Consider the following 13,039-nt stretch of genomic DNA (forward strand, 5'->3'; position numbering starts at 1 on the left):
TCTGCACCAACATTTCAGGGATTCCAGGGGGCTGCTGAGAACCATACAAAGAGCACTAATACATGAAGCAGCCTACTTATGAGTTGTGGGCTGACAACATCCTGGAAACTTACCGTACTAACTAAATAAAATAAATTTAATAAAACTTATGTTCATGAAGAAACTGCCAAACCAATTGAAAACCTGGGAGACAGTAAAATAAGCCAGAGGATTTTCTGCCATCCTGGAGACCTTTTCTTAACCTTTTCCAAAAATACCTTACAAATGGCTGCAAAAGCAATTAAATACAAATCTATGTATATGAAATGAGGCTATAGAAACTGACATGCATTGTTGTGGAAGAAATGGAACAATTCCAGGGGAGTAAGTTGCCCTCTTATTTTTCTTTATACATATAGTATTACTAGCGTAAAATTAGCATGTTCTGATTCGTGTTGTTAATATAATTCAAAATAAAAATAAGAATTTTTAAAAATATTACTAGAATGCTTCAGACAAAGACCACAGCCGTATTTGTAGCAGCAGACCATTTATCATAAATGACACTGTTCATGTCACAAAACAAAAGCAGCTACCATACAATGCAAAAGCATTGCTGGGTGGCAAAACCTGCTCAAAGGGAGTCCTGATAGGAACAGTGAGCAAGAATGAAAAGAATATGGTTGGAAGGCAGATGTTACAGCAGCCTTGCTGAAGCTAAACAGGCCTGGGTCTAGTTAGATTCTGGACGGGAGGCCTGAGAACGTCAGCTACAGTTCCACAATGAAAGAAAGGAGACAGTGTGTGTGATTGTTGTTTTTTTTTGGGGGGGGGGTGTTCTTACCATTGGCAAACTCTTGAATAATACCACCGATAAAGCCACAAGGAATTAGAGTCCACACGGTGATAAATGGAACGATACTAAAGGGATGAAAGGCAGAAAGGTCATTCAAATACCAAACTTGTTCTATTCCTCAAATGTTAATTATCAGAATATGAAATTACCGTATATACTCGGGTATAAGCCGACCCGAGTATAAGCCGACCCCCCAAATTTGAGGCCAGAAAAGGGAATTTCTTATTGACCCGCGTATAAGCCGAGGGTCAATAAGAAATTCCCTTTACCGGCAATGCTGCGCTCTAAAATGGCGGCTGCCATTTTAGAGCGCAGGGCCCCTGCCCCAGGTCGCCCTCCCGCCAGCCTCCCAGGCCCTCCTCCCCTCTCCTACCGTATTGACCCGTGTATAAGCCGAGTTCGGCTTTTTCAGCCCTTTTTTTGGGCTGAAAAACTCGGCTTATACACGAGTATATACGGTATGCAGGCAACTAGTATATCATTCAGAGCAGACTAGTTTCTCATCTAGCATCGTGAGCAAGTTACACTATCACTGGTATCCAAAATCTTAACACACAAATATATATAAATTAAGCTTCCTAATGGGAGGGAAGGTGGTATAATGCAGTCCATTCTTGTCAGCTAAGCAGGGCCGGAATTCTGCAGAGGAAGGCAATTTCAACCACCTCTGCTTCTCACACTGAAAACCCCTTGCTGGGGTTGCTATGAGTGGGTAGCAACTTGACGGCACTTACATACATAAGCTTCCTAACAAATGCTTAAGACTTTTTGTTGCTGCACAGCTGGGAAAGCTAAAACACAGAGCTTTACAGTAATTCACATCTGTACAGCAAGCCAGACTCCTTCAGTTCTATAGTTCGGTCATCTGTTCACTAGCCAGAAATCACCACTGCCCGACACGTTAGACATAAGCCCAATTTACCTGAATTGCATCTTCAATGAACACTACAGCTTGGTTGATGTAAAGATTCTGGTCATCAGTAACTACAAGATTCAAAGATAGGACAGTCATTTCTATGATCCCAGCGGAATTAACCGACCGGTTTGAAAAACTAAAACAAAACAGTAACAATTTATTTTGTTTTACCTCCTAATTTCTGTGGACCAGAAAGGGAAAAAGAAAGAAAAAGGGAAGCGCGGTATCCTTCTGTTGCCTTGCATAAAGATAAAACAGAAAAAACTATGGCTGGCTCCATGTCCAGAGCTCCATTTTCAGAACAGAACCACCCCACTCCCATGCTGCCTTTCACATCCCCTGAAAGTAAGCCCCCAGAATACCACAGGGCACAGTGCGGGAGATATGCAGTGGGGAGAGGATTAGCAAAAGCCTCTCCCCCCTTCCACTGACAGAAAATTAGACCCACCCACACCTTAGAGGGTTTTTTTAAGTCAGCTTCACAAAACTAAACCTTTTTAAAGAGAATCAAACCCATGCATAGGGAAAAGACTGAACCCAACAGTTTTTTGCATAACATAAAAGCCAAAGAGAACACATGTCCATATTTATAGCAACTAGACAAATGAAAGCCCACCAAAAACACGGAGGGCTTGGGTTATTCCCTTTCAATTTTTCCCAGGGACTTCTCCAATTTTGCAGTGTTTAAATGTGGCTAATTCTGCCCACAATTAATATGCTTTAATGTGTATAATAATACCCTGTTGAAAAGCTCAGTGTTTTCAATGTTACAAAATTTAACTCAATATTAAAATAGGCTGCTAAACCTATTATGTCTGTAATACTAATTTCTTTACTACAAAAATTTGTGTTTTCTGTTTTCACCTTTCAATTTTTCCCCTACTGCTCAGATGGCAAAAAGTAAGCTACCTGTTCACAGATTAAAGTGCAGCAGCCAAATAGTACTATTTTTGTATGCCGAGTTATAAATGATGCATTCTATGGCCTTAGCACAGTAAAATAAGTTTAGGATTATCAGTGGGAAATACTGCATATATTTCAGTTTTTACCAATATTTCCATTTTTGTCTCAGAAAAAAACATTGGCTTCAAAATGACCAAAAAATTTATACTTCTCTAATAGGTGCCATACCTAAAAATGTTAAAAACTAAAATTCATTACTTTTTTTAAAAAAAGTTAATTTTGGTAGCTTATATCCAATTACTCCATTCAGCTAAGTGTAAAGCTTTCTTCTGGAAGAAGGGCCCATGCTTAGTTGAAAGCAGATCCAGCTGACAGCCTGGTTCTCTGCATATTTAGAAATACCACCTGGTTCAATATACGGTCTATTTAAGAAAAAAATATCCACCTATTCTAAGTTTGGATTTAATTTAGAGTGGCATAGGATAAGTAATTGTAGACTGTTCATTCTGTACTTTGCATTTGAAGTAAATGAAGCAGTGATCACTCATTATCTTCCAAGGAACATTAGGTCCAGAGTCTAGAAATACGCAGCTGCACCACTGGCTACCAATACCAGGCAGTTTGTGAACCCATGAAGAATGCTATGTGTTGTGCATGTGTGTGTGTTAAGCGCCCTCAAGTCACTTCCGACTCATGGTGACCCTATGAATCAATGTCCTCCAAAACATCCTATCCTTAACAGCCTTGCTCAGGTCTTGCAGACTGAGGGCCGTGGCTTCCTTTATAGTCAATCCATCTCTTGTTGAGTCTTCCTCCTTTCCTGCTGCCCTCAACTTTACCTAGTATGATTGTCTTTTCCAGTGAGTTTGTCTTCTCATAATATAACCAAAGTACAATTGCCTAGTTTAGTCATTTTAGCTTTTAGGGACAGTTCAGGCTTGATTTGATCTAGAACCCACTTATTTGTTTTGGGTTTTGGTGTTCCACGGTATCAGCAACACTCTCCTCCAACACCACATTTTGAAGGAATCTACTTTCTTCCTGTCAGCTCTCTGTTAGCTTTGTGTTATGTTTGTGAATTGATCAATATTTCAATTGAGCTAATAGTTTTAAAAGGAGAAATTGTGTTAATTATATTATAAAAATGAACCTTTAATCATAAAAAGTTGACTTTCTCTTAAATTACCCAGACTCTATAACCTCATTTCCTAAAGCAGCAGTTTGTCAAAAATCTGTAAAGTAGATCTGATGAGTAGCTGAGATACCTCCCAGACTCACAATGTAATTATTTTCATATCTGAAAACAAAAAATATTTTATCTGACAATATTTCTTTAATATAGTTCTCTTATTAAGCTAGGAACTGCCTCTTGCCAAGAAAGGATCTGGCACAAAGTTGCAACCATCATGTATTTGTATAAACACTACCCTTTAAAAAATCCAAATCCTGAATGTTAATGTTTGAGGAACTGTGTGAAATGTATCTGCTGTGTATATAAGCTTTCAAACAGCCTTTTGCCTGGGATACGTATGTGGACACATGTACAGCTAGCACTTCAGTCATTATTTTACTCAGGCATTTCCTGACAGATAGGACAGTTCAACAATGCTCTGGATTCCATCTATTTCCTTCCCAGTTCCCAGATGGAGTCACAACCTCCTACTATCTTCTTTCCAACTTTGAAATTCTAACTTGCACACCTTTGGGCTCAAGGCCAGCCAGAAGTCCTCCTCCTCCCGCCCCTAATATGAAGCTTGAATAATGAAGCCTTCCTGGTTCTCAATGAGCCTCAAATGTGTGATCTGCAAACTGAACAAATGGGGGAAGGGGGATGTTCAAGGACATGCTAGCATAAAACAAGACTATCAAAGACTAATCAATCCATTCAGAGTGGGTGAGAACCACTTCCAGCAGTTCATAAATAGACTACCGTAAGTAAGATTCACAGAAAATCAATTAATAGTTGGTTCTCAGCTGTTCTCCTCTGCTCTTTGACCGGTTCTTCTTTTACATTGGCTTGCCTTGTAACATCTCCCCACACCTTTTTCTGTTGTTTGTTAGAAGAAGAGTTGGTTTTTATATGCCAACTTTCTCTACCACTTAAGGAAGAATCAAACCAGCTTACAATCCCTTTCCTTCCCCACAACAGACATCTTGTGAGGTAGATGGGGCTGAGAGAGCTCTAAGAGAGCTGTGACTAGCCCAAGGTCACCCAGCTGGCTTCATGTGTAGGAGTATGGGAAACCAACCCGGTTCACCAGTTCACCAGATTAGAGTCCGCTGCTCATATGGAGGAGTGGGGAATCAAACCCGGTTCTCCAGAGTCCACCGCTCCTAACCACTACACCACTTGACTACTTGTAAGTGTAAACATGGCTCCTATAGATCGGATAGGTACTACATACATCTGATGCAGTGAACTCTGACTCAGGAAAGCTTAAACTGGAATAAATTTGTAGTCTTTAAAGTGCCACTCAACTCTAGTTTTATTTAGCTGCAGCAGACCAACATTGCTACCCATATATAATGACAGAGTGACCAGAGATTTCCAAATGGTTTCTGAATTAGTAACTACCAATGAACTGAAAAAATATATATATTCTGGATTGATCTTGGGTGCACACAAGGGGCTAGAAGGCCCCAATGGGCCTCCAAGTGGTCGAGCAGCTCCGGAGCAGCAGCAGCAGGCGGTGACGGGGCAGGCATGGAGTGGCGAAGCCGGGGGCTGCTGCTGCTGGAAGCCCTGGCCAGAGTGCAGTACGAGAAGTACAGCTTCCACGGCTTCCCAGCAGCCGAGCTGCTGCCGCTGCAGCGCACCTATGCGCTGGAGTAGTACAAGGGCGAGGGCTGGAAGGAGAGCGTCCGCACCCTGGAGGCCAGCCTGCGCCTCCACTGCCTGCTGCACGACAGTGAGGCACACTGCCACCAGGAGTGTGGCAGCAGCAAGGCGCCGGGGGAGCCCTGGCTCAGGAGCCGGCCTTTGGAGAGCCGGGCCCCGGTGCCACGCTGGATGAGGGGCTGGCTGAGCTGGAGCTTTTTGGGCGCATCCTGCGGCACGCCTCCTGCCTGCGGTGCTGCAAGCGCGACCTGCCCGTCTTCCAGCTCCGCTACCTGCTGTTTGAGACCCTGCATGACTTCCAGCAACTCACCCCTTACCTGTACCTGCACTACGTGCTCATAAGGTGAGGGGCGCGCCCCCCAGAGACCGGCCAACCGTGCGATCCTGTGTGGAGCGACTCCGCTAGCATGGGATGAAGTGGGGATGTTAATGTATGAGTTGTTTTTTCTAAACTAAAACCTCAGTATTCAGGTTAAATTGATGTGTTGGCACTTTGCAATAAATAAGTGGGGTTTGGGTTGCAGTTTGGGCACTCGGTCTGTAAAAGGTTTGCCATCACTGTTCTAGAGGCTCTACAAGATAAACCAATTCACCTGACCCCAACAATGGGGGGGGGGGTCAAGGACTGCAAATAAAACATCAGGCAGTGCTCATTTCCAAACAAGGAAGGGCTCAACCCTTAGCATAAATTGCACTTCCTGCTCTGGAGAACCGTCTCCTCCTTTTGCATGTGTGTGAGTTCCTATGCAGCAGAACAGGAAGGCAAGCTGTGATGTTCAGAGCCATTCTTCCGACTGCTTCTCCATACTTCCACACACTGTTGGATATTGTGCTATTGGAGCACTAAAGCAATGGTCCACAACTGCATTTTGCTGCATGGACAAAACAAGTATAGTACAGTGATAACACAACAGCCAACAACCGGCCCATGCAGCTAGCTCTACAGTTCCCCTCCCATGCAGGACTTAGGCCATTTATGCATGGGAGGTTTTGCCTTGGATTTGCCACTCTCTAGATGGACATATTTTCCCATCCAAATTCTCAACACTCAACAATAATCCCCCATGCAGAGTTTTGAGAATTCGGATGGGGAAAACGTACATCCAGAAAGCGGCAAATCCAAGGCAAAACCTCCCACGCATACACGGGTGATAATCTTCTCCAGGATTCAGCCCCGCACCTGCCTTTCAGTGCAAAAACTCAGTAGAAAAGAACAAAGTATTCAATTTGGGCGAAAACGCACGGGAGGTTTTGCCTTGGATTTGCAGCTCTCTAGATGCACATTTCCCCCCATCTGAATTCTCAAAACACTGCACGGGTGGCTTAGTTGTGAGTTTTGAGAATTCAGAGGGAGGAAATGTGCATCTACAGAGCGGCAAAACCAAGCGGTTGACTTTCCCCTTGATTCTTTGCAAGCGGCTCTTTTTACACATCTGGAGTAGTAGAAAAGAGCAAGAGTCCAGTAGCCCCTGAAAGACTAACAAAAATATTTCCTGGAAGGGTATGAGCTGAAGGCCCAAGGCAAAACCACGCGTTTGACTTTCCCCTTGATTCTTTGCAAGCATCCCTTTTGACACATCTGCCGTAGTAGAAAAGAGCAAGAGTCCAGTAGCACCTTAAAGACTAACAAAAATATTTCCTGGCAGGGTATGAGCGGAAGGCCCAAGGCAAAACCACGCATTTGACTTTCCCCTTGATTCTTTGCAAGCGGCCCTTTTAACACATCTGTAGTAGTAGGAAAGGGCAAGAGTCCAGTAGCACCTGAAAGACTAACAAAAATATTTTCTGGCACTTCTTCAGAAAATATTTTTGTTAGTCTTTCAGGTGCTACTGGACTCTTGCTCTTTTCTACTACTGCAGATGTGTCAAAAGGGCTGCTTGCCTAGAAAGAATATTTTCTGGGAGGGTATGAGCTTTTGTGAGCCACAGCTCACTTCTTCAGAACTGAAGAAACTTCAGAACTTCTTCAGAACTGATCTGTGGCTCACGAAAGCTCATACCCTGCCAGAAAATATTCTTGTTAGTCTTTCAGGTGCTACTGGACTCTTGCCCTTTTCAGCAACTGGCAGGTAATTCACAGTGGGTCGCCGTGTTAGTCTGCCTGCAGTAGAAGAAAAGAGCAAGAGCCCAGTAGCACCTTAAAGACTAACAAAAATATTTTCTGGTAGGGTAGTGAGCTTTCGTGAGCCGCAGCTCCCTTCTTCAGATACACTCTGCTCCTACCCTACCAGGAAATATTCTTGTTAGCCTTTCAGGTGCTCCTGGACTCTCGCCCTTTTCTCCTACCGCAGGCAGACCAACAGGGCTACCCACTGTGACTTATACACATCTGGAGCGCAAGCCCAGGGCGCCCTAGGAGGGGAGGGGGGCGTGGCTTCGCGGGCAGCCGGAGCCCCGGCCCCTCCCGTCCCAGGAGCCCAACCGCGGCATGCCAAGAGGGGCCGGGGTCCCAGCCGCCCCAAGGAGAGCTGCGTCCGGAAAGGCAGCCGCCCGTTTCCCCACCACGGTGCAAAACCCCACCGGCTCCCGCCCAGCCCCGGCTCACCGTTCCCGACGGCGGCAGGCGGCGGCGAGGCCGCGCTCTCCCCGCAGCCTCCGTCCTCTCCCGGGCCGCCGCTGCCGGCGTAGAGGCGACTGGGCACCCGGGGCCGGCCGGGAGCGGCGGGCGGCAGCAGAGGCCGAGCCTCGGCGCTGCTCCCTTGCCCCATGGGCCCAGCCTGCAGCCAGGGAGGCCCCGCGGCTTGGCTGCCCCCTCCCCCCCCCCCGCGAGAGGAGGCTGGCTGCCGCTGTGAGAGACTGCAGAGGACCCGGCGGCGGCGTCAAACCCCCCCCCCGGGACTCCGCCCGGCCCCGCCCGCTGCACGTGATGGGAGGAGCCCGGCGCTCGCGGCCTGCCCCTGCCCCTTGCAATAGGAGAAAAGGGCAAGAGCCCCGTAGCCCCTGGAAGACTAACAAGAATATTTTCTGGCAGGGTAGTGAGCTTTCGTGAGCTGAAGAAGTGAGCTGTGGCTCACGAAAGCTCATACCCTACCAGAAAAAATATTTTTAGTAGAAAAGAGCAAGAGTCCAGAAGCACCTGGAAGACTAACAAGAATATTTTCTGGCAGGGTAGTGAGCTTTCGTGAGCCACAGCTCCCTTCTTCCGAATATTCTTGTTAGTCTTTAAGGGGCTACTGGGCTCTTGCCCTTTTCTGCAACTGGCAGGTAATTCACAGTGGTTAGCCGTGTTAGTCTATCTGCAGTAGCAGAAAAGTAGGAGAAAAGAGCAAGAGTCCAGAAGCACCTGAAAGACTAACAAAAATATTTATTTTTCTCACTTCTTTGTTGTTATTTGTTATTATTATTTGTTATTATTATTTGTTATTATTCTCACTTCAGAAGAAGTGAGCTGTGGCTCACGAAAGCTCATACCCTGCCAGAAAATATTTTTGTTAGTCTTTAAGGTGCTCCTGGACTCTTGCCCTTTTCTACTACTGCAGACTAACACGGCTACCCACTGTGAATTACCTGCCAGTTGCAGAAAAGGGCAAGAGTCCAGTAGCACCTGAAAGACTAACAAGAATATTTTCTGGCAGGGTATGAGCTCTCGTGAGCCACAGCTCACTTCTTCAGTTCTGGGAAGGGCAGCCATGAAGGAGCTAGAAAAGATTTTGAAGTGTAGGATGTGTCACTGGCCACCAAGACTAGATTAATTCATGCCATCGTATTCGCTATTACTAGGTATGGGTGTGAAAGCTGGACAGTGAAGAAAGCTGATAGGAAGAAAATAGATTCCTTTGAAATGTGGTGTTGGAGGAGAGGGTTACGGATTCCATGGACTGCCAAAAAAATCAGTGGATTATAGATCAAATCAAGCCTGAACTGACCTTAGAAGCAAAAATGACTAAACTGAGGCTGTCGTAGACGACAAGAGTCACTGGAAAAGATAGTCATGCTCGGAAAAGTGGAAGGCAGCAGGAAAAGAGAAAGACCCAACAAGAGATGGACGGACTCCATAAAGGAAGCCACAGCCTTCAGTTTGCAAGATCTGAGCAAGGCTGTCAAAGATGGGACATTTTGGAGGACTTTCATTCATAGGGTCACCATGAGTCGGAAGCCACTTGACAGCACTTAACACACACAATAGGTATCTAAAGCCATTTGCACATAACAAAGTATGTATTTTATCAAAGTAATTGTTGGACTGAAATACAATTAAGAAGAATTATATTAATAGTGAAATAATTATTAAGCTCTAACTTAAAACTATTTTTTATTCATAACAAACTTAATAATGCAAACACATTGGCATTTGGCAAAAACAAAAGTTCCTTTAGAAACACAGTTTACAAAGACTTGCTATAACATGAAATAATAATAGGTGTAAATATATGATGCAAACCACTAATAATTATAAAGACATTCAGGGTTTTTTTTCCATTTAAATTTTTTGGGGGGCCCCAAGAGAGTGGGGCCCTAAGCTATAGCTTGTTTAGCTTATGCGTAAATCTGGCAGTCTGTGGTACAAGAGCAGAGTGGGTCCCCCAGGGGCCGGACAGATGCTTCTGGGAAGCTCAGCAACCAGACGCTGCGGTGTGCTTGTGGCTGAGCTTCCCGGAAGCATCTGGCTGGCCCCTGGGGGGACCCACTCTGCTCTTGCAATGCCACCTATAGAAGAAGAAGAGTTGGTTTTTTATATGCCCACTTTCTCTACCACTTAAGGGAGAATCCAACCAGCTTGCAATCACCTTCCCTTCCTCACAACAGGCACCGTGTGAGGTAGGTGGGGCTGAGAGAGAGCTGTGACTAGCCCAAGGTCACCCAGCTGGCCTCATGTGTAGGAGCGGGGAAACCAACGTGATTCACCAGGTTAGCGTCCGTCGCTCATGTGGAGGAGTGGGGGATCGAACCCGGTTCTCCAGATTAGAGTCCACTGTTCCAAACCACTGCTCAGCCACTACATCATAGAATCATAGAGTTGGAAGGGACCACCAGGGTCATCTAGTCCAACCCCCAGCACAATGCAGGAATTTCACAACTACTTCACACACACACACACAGTGACCCCTACTCCATGGCCAAGATGCCCTCCCTCTCATGATCTGCCTAAGGTCATAGAATCAGCATTGCTGACAGATGGCCATCTAGCCTCTGCTTAAAAACCTCCAGGGAAAGAGCACTTACCACCTCCCGAGGAAACCTGTTCCACTGAGGAATCACTTTGTTAGAAAATTCTTCCTAATACCTAGATGGAAACTCTTATTTAATTTTAACCTGTTGGTTATGGTCCAACTTTCTGGGGCAACAGAAAACAACTCAGCACCATCCTCTGTATGACAGCCCTTCAAGTACTTGAAGATAGGCCCACTTTCTCTACACTGGCTCTCTATATAGGTACACGCACAGGTTCTATAGCCCGAATGTTGGTAGGCAAAAGAAGAGTTGGTTTTCATATGCCAATTTTCTCTACCTTTTAAGGAGAATCAAACCGTCTTACAATCTCCTTCCCTTCCTCTCTCCACAACAGAAACCCTGTGAGGTAGGGGACACTGCGAGTTCGAGGAGAACTGTGACTACCCCAAGGTCACCCAGCTGGTCTCATGTGTAGGAGGTGGGGAAACCAACCCGGTTCACCAGAAGGCTTTCACGGTCAGAGTTCATTGGTTCTTGTAGGTTATCCGGGCTGTGTGACCGTGGTCTTGGTATTTTCTTTCCTGACGTCCACCAGATTAGAGTCCTCCGGTTCACCAGATTAGAGTCCGCCGCTCATGTGGAGAAATGGGGGAATCAAACCTGGTCCTCCAGATTAGAGTCCACCATTCTTAACCACTATACCACGCTGGCACCACAAAAAGGTGCTCAGCAATTACTTTTGGTATGCAAAGGTGGGATTGGTGCCCAGGAAAGCTTTTGCAAGGACAGGACTTTGGAGTCTGCCGCTGGAAACCTTTTCTGCAATCTGTCAGCAGTTAGTCTTGACTACCACACTGGTAGTGTGGTATATTTACCAGCTTACACACTGGTAGTCTGTACATTTACAAACATAAAACTTTATGAAGACACCGTAAATCTCCATTTGTCCAAATAAACTATGCTTTGTAGCATTGCTTCTAGAACTTCTCACAGCTTGGCAAACATTTAAGGAGCAACTTTTCTGAAGTCAGATCTTAACTGGAAACTGTGTTCAGTAGTCAGATGAATCCTGAACCATCATGTTGCTAAGTTGCTTAATGTGAAGTATGGTGCAATGTGTTTCCTAAACAGCAATCCAGCGACACAACACTCCAATTTGAAACTCAGGAGTTTCCATAGCCATTTCTGATATGGCACACAGGCTTGCTGCTGTAACAGAAAATATTATATAGGACTCACTGGACAAATCTTGAACATAGTAGCTCTCTCAGCAGTAGCTCATAATTCCTTTGCTGGATTCCCTTGCTGGATTGGGTCAAAAGCCTTTTGCCGTTTACAATAATTTATCAGCAGCACTTTGGCCCACATGAGAGCCAGCGTGGTGTGTGGTAAGAGCGGCAGACTCCAATCTGGAGGACCAGGTTCAATTCCCCATTTCTCCACATGAAGCCTGCTGGGCAACCTTGGACCAGTCAGAGTTTTCTCTGAACTCTCTCAGCCCCACCTACCTCACAAGGTGCCTGTTGTGGGGAGAGGAAGGGAAGGAGATTGTAAGCCGCTTTGAGACTCCTTAAAGGTAGAAGAAAGTGGGGTATGAACACCTACTCTTCTTCATTCTTTACTATTCAATTCTGGGTAGTTTAAGTTCTCTAAGGATACCTTATCACTATTATTTTCTTCCTCTCCCTTCCTCCACTTTTATTTCTGTTTAGTTAACATCCAACCTCAACAGGCGTTCATTAGACCTCAAACGTTTGCTCAGAGCTTTGCGATGTTTCAGTTGATCCTAATATTATCCTAGTATTAAGAGTTGTGAAAAGTCAATACCGTTTAAAAGTGATCTGTGTATCTTGATTGGCTTGTCCCTATGACATATGTTTGTGGGCTGAGTAGTAAACACTCGAACATTGCCTTGTCTGATAGTAGCTGAGAGGCTGGCAGCTGTCATCATAAAAGATAGTAAGGGATTAACCGCTCTCTAGTACAAAAGCAGTAGTATCTGTTGACTGCCGGGGGGGGGGGGGGAAGACGAGGGAATTTGCTGTTCTCTCTTTTATCTTGAAGAAACACAGAGGAAACATTCACTCCTCCCGTTGCATTCCTGCCACAGTTCTAAGTCTGGAAAGGCAAGAAGCAGTCACTTCTGCAAGATAAGAAAAAGGGAATTATTGGTTGTTGTTTTGTTTTTTTTATAGACATGAAGCTCCAATGGAGAAGACCTCTCCAACTGATGTGGGAAGATGTTGTGTCTAAAGTGGCTTGCCACAAGAGATATTGTGAAGAGCACAGTACCTTTCTGGACGGCTGTTTCACATGCCCTGTTTGAAATGTAACTCCAGGAGTCAACTGGAGTACATTAATCTCCCCACCCCCCACCCCTGCTAGTAATATGCATGAAACCCACCTCAGATATTACTCTAAGAGAAGGGAATCA

Source organism: Euleptes europaea, chromosome 6, assembly GCF_029931775.1.
Source record: "Euleptes europaea isolate rEulEur1 chromosome 6, rEulEur1.hap1, whole genome shotgun sequence".
Classification (NCBI taxonomy): domain Eukaryota; kingdom Metazoa; phylum Chordata; class Lepidosauria; order Squamata; family Sphaerodactylidae; genus Euleptes; species Euleptes europaea.